This window comes from Neovison vison, chromosome 7, assembly GCF_020171115.1.
Source record: "Neovison vison isolate M4711 chromosome 7, ASM_NN_V1, whole genome shotgun sequence".
NCBI lineage: Eukaryota > Metazoa > Chordata > Mammalia > Carnivora > Mustelidae > Neogale > Neogale vison.
Window position 1 is genome coordinate 6,006,087 of NC_058097.1, and position 12,746 is coordinate 6,018,832.

The 12,746-nt window shown below is 44.7% G+C and overlaps 1 long non-coding RNA gene across 1 annotated transcript; it reads right to left on the reverse strand.

Annotated features, from left to right (window-relative positions):
* Positions 1-2,670: 2,670 nt before the first annotated feature.
* Positions 2,671-10,842, reverse strand: LOC122911194. The gene is made up of 3 exons (XR_006385441.1): positions 7,969-10,842; positions 6,888-6,974; positions 2,671-2,927 (listed from the first exon to the last, which is right to left on the reverse strand). It is a non-coding gene; the product is annotated as an uncharacterized LOC122911194 (long non-coding RNA).
* Between the last annotated feature and the right edge of the window lie 1,904 nt (positions 10,843-12,746).

A 12,746-nucleotide genomic window follows, 5' to 3' on the forward strand; every position in this document is an offset into this window, starting at 1 on the left:
TAGTATCAGAAGACCTGACCTCCATCAAGAGCAGAAAACACAAACCCATACCTGGCCATGGGAGACCCTATCTGGCACTTAATGTAGAAGAGAGCAGATATTGGTTGGACCAAGATGCTACCTGGAGGAACATAAAGCAACACAGAAGCAGATCTGGTAAATATTCTCCAAATGAATCACCACTGTGTCAGCCCTGCAGAGGGGATCTGCCCTTCAACGTTAGCCAAGGGCCAGCGGCAGTTCTGACACTTGTTTGTTTAGTGAACACGGAGTTCTTACACTTGGCCAGGCACTGTGTTATGGGCAGGGGCTGTAGAGTATCATCTCTGCTTTACACATGAGGAAACTGAGCTACAGAGACCTTCAGTAGGTCTCCCGATGCCACACAGCTTTTACGTGCTAGACCCAGGGTTCGAATCCAGATCTACTGACAAAGCCCATGCTCTCTCTCTGATGTCGCCCTGTAGAGGAAAGCAGAAGAATAGAATTGGGAAACAGGCAGAACATAGCCTGGCCCCAAAATAAGACTATCCTTTTTTTTTTTTTTTTTAAAAAGATTTTATTTATTTATTTGACAGAGATCACAAGCAGGCAGAGAGAGAGAAGGAAGAAGGCTCCGGGCTGAGCAGAGAGCCTGATGTGGGGCTCGATCCCAGGACCCTGCGATCATGACCTGAGCCGAAGGCAGCGGCTTAACCCACTGAGCCACCCAGGCGCCCCAAGACTATCCTTTTTTTAAACAATCTTTCGGAATCCTATAGTAGTACCTATACACAGTATTGTTGTAGTACATTTTAAATTATTTCCTTTTTTATAATCTTTTTATAAATGGTATGAGTTAAATTCACATTAACCATCAGTGTTCAACACAAAAGATTAATTTTTTTAAATAGGGTATTCTCAATATTAGCCATCCAATATTAAGAAAGAATGTACATACGAATCTATGGTAGCAAGAAAAAAATTGAAAAAGCAATTATTGAATGCTCACTTGAGATACAACTATATATAATCACATACTCATTTAGATCCTTCTATAAAATATTACGTAATTTGAAAGCAGGAACCATGCCTCACTCTGTCTGGTTCCAACCCCACATTCCTCATGCAGAGATTTGTTAAAAATAGGTGTTTTCATAGATAATAGTGAATTGAATAAAAATGTTCTCCTATTTACCCAATCTCACATAAACATTTTTAGTGACTCTTCTGAGAATCCGCCTAACATAATAGACTCCTCAAAGATTTTGCAGTTTGATTTGCAGGATGATTCTTTCTGCAGGCATATATTCACAAACTCAAAAATCTTCAAGCCTCAAGAGCAATGAAGTAGAATACACTATTTTCCGCAGGAGATCTTAAATATAAAACCCTTAGTCTGTGATGAACTACTTGTTCCCTTCTTTAATCCAGGTACCAAATTCTACTCACTTCTGTCAAACATTGAGATACAAAGCATCCAAGGCCAGTTCTTCCCAGAAATGAATTCTAGGAGTCGTCCCATCTGGTAAGATCTGGCTGGGGAACTTGGCAGGCAGCACCTTAAAAGGGACAAAGGCTGCTTCTGGCTGCCTCTGGTAAAATACAAGACAGAGATAAATGACAGAAGGAACCGTTTCGTTATGTACCACAGTTTAGAGAAATGTTGAGAGCCAGGTAGGTCTTCCCTAGCAACCAAAGGATTCTCAAAATTAGGAACTGTTAAGAGATCAAATCTGGAGTGTTCCCAATAAAATTGAGCCTTGGGTTAAATTTTGAAGTAAGCCCTCAAAGTCAAGATACAGCTGTAAAACCATTTTCTGGTTTTGAGATGTCCAGAGATATCAGGACGGTGTGTCTCCTAGACCTTCTTTGTTACAGGAGAGATTCCAAGAATCTTAAGTTCAATTAAGAAGTCACTAAGTTTTGGGGGTAGTTTGTCTTGTAGCAATGTATAACAAATACCAGCTTTAAAACGTTCGCCCCTCTTAGGTGCACCAGTGCAGCATCTCAGCGTTTATGTGTGCTTCTCTAGCTGCTAGACAGTTCGAGAAGCTTTTCTTGAATACCTGTGATTCACCTCACTGTCCCACCCCACCCCTGCCCTTGTAAATTGGATGACCAAATTCGAAAGGAGGAAAAAAGTTTCTCCGATTTAGCCAGGAGAAATCCATCAAATGGGATAAGTTACCATGTAGATGTTGCTGGAGAGAAATGTCAAGGGAAGAAAATCATGCCAGAATGTTAGGTTGCTGGCTGGCCCATCTCTACTGAGGACTGTGGTGACATTAGAGCTGCCTTCAGAAGAATTTCCTAACAGGTTATGGCCTGGATCTCCTTGATTCTGGGAAGTCGACATGTGGGTTTTTAGAAATGACAGTGCAATTGGTCAAGTGTACAGTTCTGAGGTTGCTCCTATTTTTTCTACCAAAAGTGGCAGAAGCACCTGAAGGCCTCCAGCAGGAATGTAGCAGGTCCCACCAGGTGAGGTGCCTCAGTGAAAAAAAAAAAAAGGTTGGAACACGTATCCCCATGTTGACGCAGAAACAGGTGGGTGAGAGCAGAGGGCTTCAAAACACCCTCCAGCCTCATGAATTGTTGGCAATTTTCAAATGAGAGATTAAGGATTTCTAAACTTTATACCTGAGAGCAGAAGAGCAAAACTGAGAAATGCCTGAAGTGTCCCTGAGCTTGCTTCTCACAAATGAAGAGATCACAGAAAACGAGGTCATTAAATAGACATCAGTGATTTCAGAGGCGGGAAGAAGTACTAATTAGGAAGCTACGAAGAGCTTTCTCAGGACTATGAATCATGCAAACCGGAAGCTTATTGGCTTTAGATACTTACGAGTGTTGGAATTAGGCGTACCTGCTGACCCGCCAGCACAGCATGCAATGCCTGGTTTGGGGGTTGTGAGTTCGAGTGCCGTGTCAAGTTTGGGGATTACCTAAAAATAGATAGATAGATAAGTAGATAAATAAATAAGAATTAGTATTGTCTTATTCCAGAAACTCCAATTCATATTAAACCAACTCTGAGTATAAAAATTCTAATATAAACTCACTCTTCATTTCCTCAATGAAGGATAAATGTTCTTTCGTTCTTAAGAAGGGAAGGGAGGAGGGGCACCTGCGTGGCTCCGTGAGTTAGCCTCTGCATTCGGCTCAAGGCATGATCCCAACTCGGATCAAGCTCCGAGTTGGGCTCTCTGCTCAGTGGGGAGCTTGCTTCCTCCTCTCTCTCTCTCTGCCTGCCTCTCTGCCTACTTGTGATCTCTGTCAAATAAATAAATAAAGTCTTAAAAAAAAAAAAAAAAAAGGAAGGAAGGAAGGAAGGAAGGAGGAAAACTGGAAAGCCCTTTCCTTGCTGAACTTCCACGAGAAGGGACCTAGGAAGAGCTGAGCTTGAAGCTGAGGAATCTGAAAGTAACTCTTCCAAGGTGGGAGCACCGCATCTTCCCTGATCTTTTTTTTGACACTCCGTCAACTGCTAAAACAAATCCTTTTAAGTGAGCCTAGAGGCCCAGAAGCAAGCCCGTCTTCAGACACCTGTAGTCAGCCGCAGTGCAGAAGCAGATGACCCTCCTTGCGGGGAGCCCAACGCTACACCACGGGTGCCTCTCGTCACTCCATCTCAGCGTGCAGGCGTGTCGTCCAGCACCATCACACGGAGGGTCAAGTAGAGCCCAAGGCCAGAAGGCAAAGGAAAGAGTCACTACCAGCAGGAGTGACTCTCATGGACCAGCCCACAAGATTCTAAGGTTGCTGCTGAAGACTGGGGAAGGAGAGGAGTATGAATGGTACTCCAGGAACTCACGGGACTCCCCCCCACCCCCCGGTGCCTCCACATCCAGGGAGAACGATAAACGGACTGGACACACCGTTACCTCTCAAGGCCATGGCAACCAAAGGTTGGCAGTCTTCGGAGCTAAAGCTCTGAGTTACCTCACTGGAGAAGCAAGCTAGACCACCCGAAGCGGACGAGCGAGAGGGACCTCTAGAACCAGTGGTAGAAGATGGAAATAATGCAGCAGGATCACCAGTCCTCCGACTGGGGGTTTTTCTTTTTCACGCTGGGCACTCACGTGGAGCACAAGCCGGTCCGGATGGCTCACAGCACGGCGCGCACTGGAGAGGATCCGCGTGGCGCCTGGCCCGTCTCCCTCACATCCCCACTTCCCCGTGCTCCAGCCAACGGGATCCACTTCTCTGTAGAGCTTCTCCAGAGTTGTGGAAAAATGCTCTTCGGGCTTCTGCCTGGGCACAGCACGCCGAAGTGCCAGCGACTGCTGCTTCTGGGACAGGCCTCACCCAGTCACTGGTCAGACTTGGTATCGAAACCCCCCGCCACCGCTCCGGAGCGAGCACCTGGGGGTATGTGTTCAGCACCAGTTTGCAGATTCTTCCCAGTGGTTGAGCCCCAGTTGCCCTCAGTGCTGACCTGTTTGGTCAGACGGCTCAATGGCCGTTCTCCTTTCTCTTCGCTCCCCGCAAGGGTTTCCTGTACCTCCAAAATAAACTGCTTATCCTTGACTCTTCATCCAAGGGTCGGCTTCTGGGGAATTCAAATTAAAACAGTGACTCTGAACCAGGCACGTAAACAAGGCAGGCAGGCCGACGGGTGATCGATAGACGGCTGTAGATATGTCTAGATATTGTGACTCGCTGATATTTCTTTAAGTTTCATTTATTTATTTCATTATTTATTTTTTGCAATTTTACTTACTTATTTGGGAGAGAGTGAGAGAGAGCACGAGAGCAGGGTGAGGGGCAGTGGGAGAAGCAGACTCCCCACTGAGCAGGGAGCCCGATGCAGGCTTGATCCCAAGACCCTGGGATCACGACCTGAGCCAAAGGCAGATGCTCAATAGACTGAGCCACCCAGGCACCCTTCCAAAAGCTTCTTTTAATCTGTATGCTCCCTACTCCATCTCCTCCTCTTTTTCTTGCAATACATTTGTGGAATACTTAGTTGACAAATTTTAATTTAACAAAACTTGGTCAAATCTAATGCAAATTACTCTTTTTTGCTTCCTGTGAGTCATGCAATTTATAACCCAGGGAAAAGCCAGTGCTTTGACATGATTCCTTCTTTTTTTTTTTTTTTTTTTTTGCAGACTAATGCTGGGAACTTTTATTTATATTGTGAAAGGCATTCTCAAAATGTAAATGCTTGGAGGCTGTGGAGGCAGACATATGTATATGAAATTAAAATCGAGGGCTCGGAGAAGCTGGGTAAGTAAAGTGAAGGAGAAAGCCAGCAGTAAAGGCCAAATTAATTTTTAATTCTGGGAATTGATCATGTTTGAATTGAAAATGTTTCTATGGCTTCCCATTACACTGAAAATAAACACCCGTCCTGCATAATTTGGACCTGCCTTTGGATTTCACCTTCCTCCTTACACCACTGGTAGGTTTATGCGCATGCTGTTTTCTCTGCCTGGGTGGTGCCTGTTCCCAAATGTAAACCAGCTACTCCCCAAGTTTAAAAACACAAATCAAACCTAGAAACAAGGGGCGCCTGGGTGGCTCAGTGGGTTAAGCCGCTGCCTTCCGCTCAGGTCATGATCTCAGGGTCCTGGGATCGAGAGTCCCGCATCGGGCTCTCTGCTCAGCAGGGAGCCTGCTTCCTCCTCTCTCTCTGCCTGCCTCTCTGCCTACTTGTGATTTCTCTCTGTCAAATAAATAAATAAAATCTTAAAAAAAAAAAAAAAAAAAAAAAACCTAGAAACAAGAGGTGAAATACTCCAGAGCCCAGCAGGGGAACTTAGCCTCAGTAATAAGCAGAAATCAAAACTGTAGGGGCGCCCGGGTGGCTCAGTGGGTTAAAGCCTCTGCCTTCCGCTCAGATCATGATCCCAGGGCCCTGGAACTGAGCCCCACATCAGGCTCCCTGCTCAGCGGGCAGCCTGCTTCCCTTCCTCTCTCTCTGCCTGCCTCTTTGCCTACTTGTGATCTCTGTCAAACAAATAAATAAAATCGTTTTTTTTTAAGATTTTATTTATTTATTTGACAGAGAGAGATCACAAGTAGGCAGAGAGGCAGGCAGAGAGAGAGAGAGAGAGAGAGGAGGAAGCAGGCTCCCTGCTGAGCAGAGAGCCCGATGTGGGACTCGATCCCGGGACCCCAAGATCACAACCTGAGCCGAAGGCAGCGGCTTAACCCACTGAGCCACCCAGGTGCCCACAAATAAATAAAATCTTAAAAAAAAAAAATCAGAACTGTATGGCCCAAGTGCAAAATGGTATAGCCACCTTGGAAAACAGTTTGGCACCTTCCTACAAAATTAAACTTACTCTGTATTGTATTAGCACCATATGGTGACAGATGGTAGGTACGCTTGTGGTGGGCACAGCGCAACATAGATGTTGAATCAATACATTATACACCTGAAATTGATGTAACACTGTGTCAGTATACTACAAAAATTTTTTTAATATTTTATTTATTTATTTGAGAGAGAGACCGAGAGAGTGACAGAGATAGCCAGAGAGAGCGCGAGCAGCAAGGACCTTGAGAAGTAGGCTCCCAGCTGAGCAAGGAGCGTGATGTGGAATTCAGTCCCAGGAGCCTAGGATCATGATCTGAGCTGAAGGCAGAAGCTCAACCAACTGAGCCCCCTCAGGTACCCTAAAAAAAAAAATGTTTTTTTTTTAAATTTGTCATAGAGCGAGAAGCGAGAGCAAGCACAGGCAGACAGAATGGCAGGCAGAGGCAGAGGGAGAAGCAGGCTCCCTGCCAAGCAAGGAGCCCGATGTGGGACTCGATCCCAGGACGCTGGGATCATGACCTGAGCCGAAGGCAGCCACTCAACCAACTGAACCCCCTCAGGCACCCTGAAAGAAATTTTTTTTTAAGTTTTAAAATTTTTTTTAAATTTTTAATTTTTTTTTAAAGATTAAACATACCCTTGCTATATGATCCAGGAATCACACTCCTTGGTATTTTCAGGGAGGTTAAATTCTCTTAAGATCCTCATCTTATTCAAGAAAAGACTAGAAATACAAATTTATGTGAACATTATTTTTCAAATAGAACATTAAGTATACATGATAAAATTTTGAGTAACCATTAAAGGAATTGAAATAGAATATCACCAAGTTACAAAAAAGAGGTAAAAAAGAAAAAAAAAACTTATCCAATAAAAGTCTTAGAAAAATAAGAAATTATAACTACATGTCAATGGTACAGGATAGATCAATACATCAGTGGAATAGAAGAGAATCCAGGAATAGACCCCTATCTCTATGGTCAGTAACTTTTTTACAAAGGTGTCAGAGCAAGTCGTCAGGGAAGGTAAAGTCTTTTCGACAAATGGCGTAGGACCAACAGGGTATCCCTAGGGACAAAAGTGAATCTTGACTCCTATCCTCACCAGTGTGGGCTACACAGGTGCATTCATTTCTCAAAAATCACTGAACCATCTACTTGAGGTGTGTGTGTATGTGTGTATTTATCACACAAAACAATAATCAATTTAAAAAATCTGTTAGAGATGATTATGTCTAATTCCTCCTCAGCATTTGTTCCCACCCCAAATGTTCTGTCCTCAGAGGGGTTTTCCGTAACTGCTCTAGACCTCCGGCACCTTCAGCATTCTGGATTGTTCTAGATTGTTCTAACTCCAGCTTGGAAGAGGTAAAGTGTTATGCAGCCAGGATTCTCCTCCCCCTGCTCTAAAGCCCTCCCCCGCCCCTTATGCGCACTCACTCTTCTACCTGCGTTGAGGCCCTTCCCCAGTATGTTTGCACCGTCCCCTCCAAGGCCTTTCAGCATCTTGGCACCCATTCTCTCCTTGTCTTCCCATCCCACTCTCCTCGTCCTCTTTCACCAGAAAAGCCTGCTAGGCTATATTTTGCAAGATGTTGAGGATGGCAAGGCAAGAGGTAAGAGCAACCACTCCTGGTCGTTAGTTTGGGCTTTAGAACCCCAAATTTGCTTGCTCTGCCTTCTGGGTGTCATATCGGAGTCTGTGCCGTTACTCCTTACCTGATAAATCGCTGCTCAGCATCCAGAATCATCTTTGCTGCCGCTAGAGCCGAAGGCCTTGCAGGGAGGTAGAGTCAGAGCTGATGCCTCCATTTTCTTCTCCAGTGGCAACTGCTCATCCTCTTGAGTCCGGCGCTAACTGGAGCATCCCAGGATGCATTCTAAGGAAGAGATGATGGGAACTATCCTTGGAGACCATAAAACTGGGCAAGGCTGACACACAGACTTCTGCAGCTTGTGCATTCCCCAGTATACCCTGCTTACACAGTAACAGGGGCCTGCTCTCCAGCCTTAAGCCCCCTTACTAAGCTATGGTTCTTTGGGACTGTGTCTATCTGCTAGACAATGTTAAATTGTTTGCTAATTTGTAAAAGGCTCCCTAGAGGCTAGTATCCACCCTGAAACATAGCCTGGGGAAGACAGGAAGGGACCTTGGCTTTGGCTGGATGCAGGGTCCTGAGGTCCCAGAAGGCGATGGCAAAGTTTTACAGGCTTCTCTGGGTAGATCTGAAGGAAGGCAGCCTAAAGGCACGAGCCAGTTTTCAGTGAGCCCTAGTATCTCATGTTTAGCAACAGTGTAAAATCAGTCACAGACCCTGTGCCCAAGTTCCATCATCCACTCACCTTTGGCCAAAGATGCCCTCACCCCTCCTTGGTCCCCTGTCTCCAGGATTGAGTCTTGGTATTTCACAACCAATTCCTGGATGAAACTGATTCTGTAGCTTATCATCTCAGGCTAGAACACAGGTTCCTCCCTGTGACCCAGGGCTTGTGGACCTGGGAGCTGTGCCCCTACTTTGGGGTTGGCTTTAAGATCCAGCTCTGCAGCATCATGTGTCCCCAACAGGTCCCAGATGGGGACTGAAGTTATTTCTCAAGAGTCTAGGAGCAGGAGACTTCTGAGTTAGAATGACTTGAGTAGCCTAAGATGTCAGGCAGAGGGGTTGCCTTCTTACACCTCCTGGGGCCCCCGTCGACAGATTTATTTATGGGCTTCTTTTCGGAAAAGCCAGTGGTGGTTGGCTTGGTGGTTGGAGCCCTGGTAGCAAACAGTTAAAATCTAGAACCCTTTGTAATATATGTCTAGAACTCCCTGGGTACTTTAATACTTTAATATTACCAGTCTAGAACTCCCTGGGTACTTTAATACTTTAATATTACCAATCACATGTTCACATCAAACAACGATTTCTTGAGTTGCTGCTTGTTTGTCTTCCCCATCACACTGTCATTTCCCAGGACAGCAGGGTTCCATCTGACTTATTCCCAGATATGCCCTCATGGCCGAGGACCACGCCTGACACAGGTAGGAGCTCAGGAAAGCTTGCGTGGGAGAAGGAGTTGCTAATGCAGTGGGTGAGAGATGAAAGAGAAAAACTAGGGTTTGATGTTGAATCAGGACACCCTCCTGCTAACAGTATGGGTTGAATGGACAAAGCAGACTGGGCAGATCAGAGGAGGCAGAGGAGCCTAGAGTCACAGAGCCAAACCACTGGGCTCCAGTTGGGGTATGTGGGATAGATAATGTTTGAAAAATGCTTTTCCCTTAGAGTTTACTTTGGTATTAGTATAGTTACACTGAGTTACTTCTGATTAGTATGTGCAAGTATTTTAATCTTCTTGCCTTCAGTCTTAGGATATTTCCCATATCGATGCTGTCTCATTTTCAATGCCTTTGTGGACACTGACCCTCAGAAGTCCGAGGAAAGTCTTGATACAATCCTGTCTATCACACAGTGAGTTTGGGGAAGACAGGGGCTGTCTCCTTTATTTTGGATCCACTCCTGCCTCCCAGAGCGGCTCACTCAGTGTTTTTGCTTCAGAATCTACCAGAGTGGAGCTGTCTCCCATCTCTCAACAAGGCAGGAATTTCATTGTTGGTTAACAGTGAAGTAAAAGTCACAGGACACCAAGACAGAGAGATGAGCCACGTCTTCCCCTTTTCCTTGACTGCATACAAATCAGGATGTGAGGTATCACCTCCTCCGCTTCTGGTCTCTGCCTCCTTGTGCTTTTCTTCAATTGTCCATTCATAGCTGTCCTTAGAGGGAAATGTTCTGTCCCCTTGTATTATTTCACTCAGGAAATAAAATACCCGAATGAACTGAATTACTGTTCTTTTTTACTTTATTTGAAACACGGGTGAACCAACTTTTTCCCAATTCTGCCTAGAAATAAAAATGTCAGCTGTAATTTTCAAGCAGGAAATTTTGACAGTTTAAAGTACATAATTATTATAAGAAAGCATAATTATAAGAAAGAACATTTTAACAAAGGACACGGACACACTGCTTAAGTCTTATGTCTTACTACAGATGGACAGGCCTTTACTGGAAGAGCTGCATGGGCCCTGCTATAGCTCCCTTAGGAAACGCATTACAGAATAGTAGCAGAAGGTCTCATGATCATGCTGGGGGAGACACTCTGACAGCTTCCCATGGGCTTCAGTGAAACTTGACACACCATAGGTGACAATGGATGATTGTTTCTCCTCCTGGGTCCTACTCTTCCCATTTCTCTTGATTACAGCAGGTCCATTTACTAGACGGATGGACCATACGCCTCTGTAAGGTCACTAGCAGCACCCACCATAACTAAAAACAAATTCCCCGTCCACTGCCACATTCCTCATGCATTAACATACAACTCTACACTCAATGCAGCCGAAACAACCCATCGACATATAACAAGGAGCCCTAAAGCCATGGCGCTTATTTATGAAATCCTGACTTAGGACCTGTCTAGGATGGAAAAAAAAAAATAGCACCCTTTGACGTCAAATTTTCTTTGCCCTTTCACCTTCCTTTAATGAGGTATTTTTTTTTAAAGATTTTATTTTTTTTATTTGACCGAGAGAGAGAGATCACAAGTAGGCAGAGAGGCAGGCAGAGAGAGCTGGGCAAGCAGGATACCCACTGAGCAGAGAGCCTGATGAGGGCCTCGATCCCAGGACCCTGAGATCATGACCTGAGCTGAAGACAGAGGCTTAACCCACTGAGCCACCCAGGCACCCTGAAGGATGGTTTTTATTTAGGTCTCCTCTTCGTGGCTAAGCCAGAGAGGTTTTGCTGATTCTCTGGTTCTCCACTGGCCCTCTCATTAATGAATTAAGTAAAACTTTGGTGAGTGTTCACTGGGTTACTTGTATGAAATTTTCAATATCTTCTGAAAATATTCTTTGCCACCTGTGGAAGGAGGAGTGCGGGTGTCACGGAAGTCCTGAGTCCTGCCTTCCTGGCCTGGAGTCCGAGGAGAGGAATTTGAGGTAGGTACCTATACAGGCTTGCATTCTGCAGCTTATCCTGGGCTCTGCATCTGCAGGGAAGCCCACTCTGCAGGTAGAGAGGAACATACGTATTGTCAGTATCCTGCTCAGGCTACCTGGTTACCTAGTGATAAGAGATACCTTGTTGGTATCTTGCAACATCAGACGTTAGTGACCCAATGAAACCCCATCAGTGTTACGTCAGGAAGCAATATATCACCCCAAGCCCAAGCCCACTCCGCAAATCATTATCCCTTCATTCCTTCACACAATGCTCATGTTCTAGCTCCCCACCCATCATTACTATAGCACCCTATAATTGGCAATATGGAGTAGTAGTAACTAATACTCATGGTGGGCCTACTCTTTCCCAGGTAGATTCTAAATACTTAATAGGGTTTGAATTATTTAATACGATAGCCACTCTGTGAGAGAGGTACCACTGATAATCACCCTCTCCATGTACACATCAGGGTATGGAAGCACTAGAAAAATCAAGTAACTTCTCCAAGATCTCATAACTCAAGGCAGAACTGAGATTGGAACCCCAGAGGACTTGGTGCTCTTAACCACTGCACAGTTCCTTTCACCAATTAGAAGTTGAACAAACTTGGCTTTAAAAGCTCAATCCTTGGGATGATGAAAAATTCTGGAAATGGATAGAGGTATTGGTTGTACAACATTATGAATATATTGAATACCACTGAATTATACATTTAAAAAATTGTTAAAATGACATATTTTATATTGTGTACATATATTTATAAAGATTTTATTTATTTATATTAGAGAGAGAATGCACTCGAGCAGTGGGGAGGTAGAGAGGGAAGGTGAGGGAGAAGGAAAGAACCTCAAGCAGATTCCCTGCTAAGCACGGAGCCTGACACAGAGCTTGATTTTAGGACCCTGAGGTCATGACCTGAGCTAAAACCAAGAGTCAGACACACAACAGACTGAGCCACCCAGGTGCCCCTATATTGTGTATATTTTACCACAATTAAAGAAAAATAATTCTGCTACATAATAGCTTTGGAGCATGACTTTTTTTTTTAAGATTTTATTTATTTATTTGACAGAGAGATCACAAGGAGGCAGAGAGGCAGGCAGAGAAAGAGAAGAGAGGGAGAAGCAGGCTCCCTACTGAGCAGAGAGCCCGATGCAGGACTTGATCCCAGGACCCTGAGATCACAACCCGAGCTGAAGGCAAAGGCTTAACCCACTGAGCCACCCAGGCATCCCTGAAGTGTGACTTTAGGCAAGGTCCCCCTTAAGCCTAGTTTCTTACCTAAAAACTGGAGATGATAACAGTACAGATGTCATAGAGTTATTGTAAGGATTAAATGGTTCCTGGCACATAGAAAGTCAAGAATGACTGTTAGCTTAAAAAAAAGAGAAGACAGTAGGGATTCTTATCAGAAAGAGTAAAGGGTGTGACTTCATTGTCCATGAAAGATGTCCTTGTGCTTTTGTGGGAAGAGCATTAGCCAACTGGCACTGAAAATCCCCATTTGGA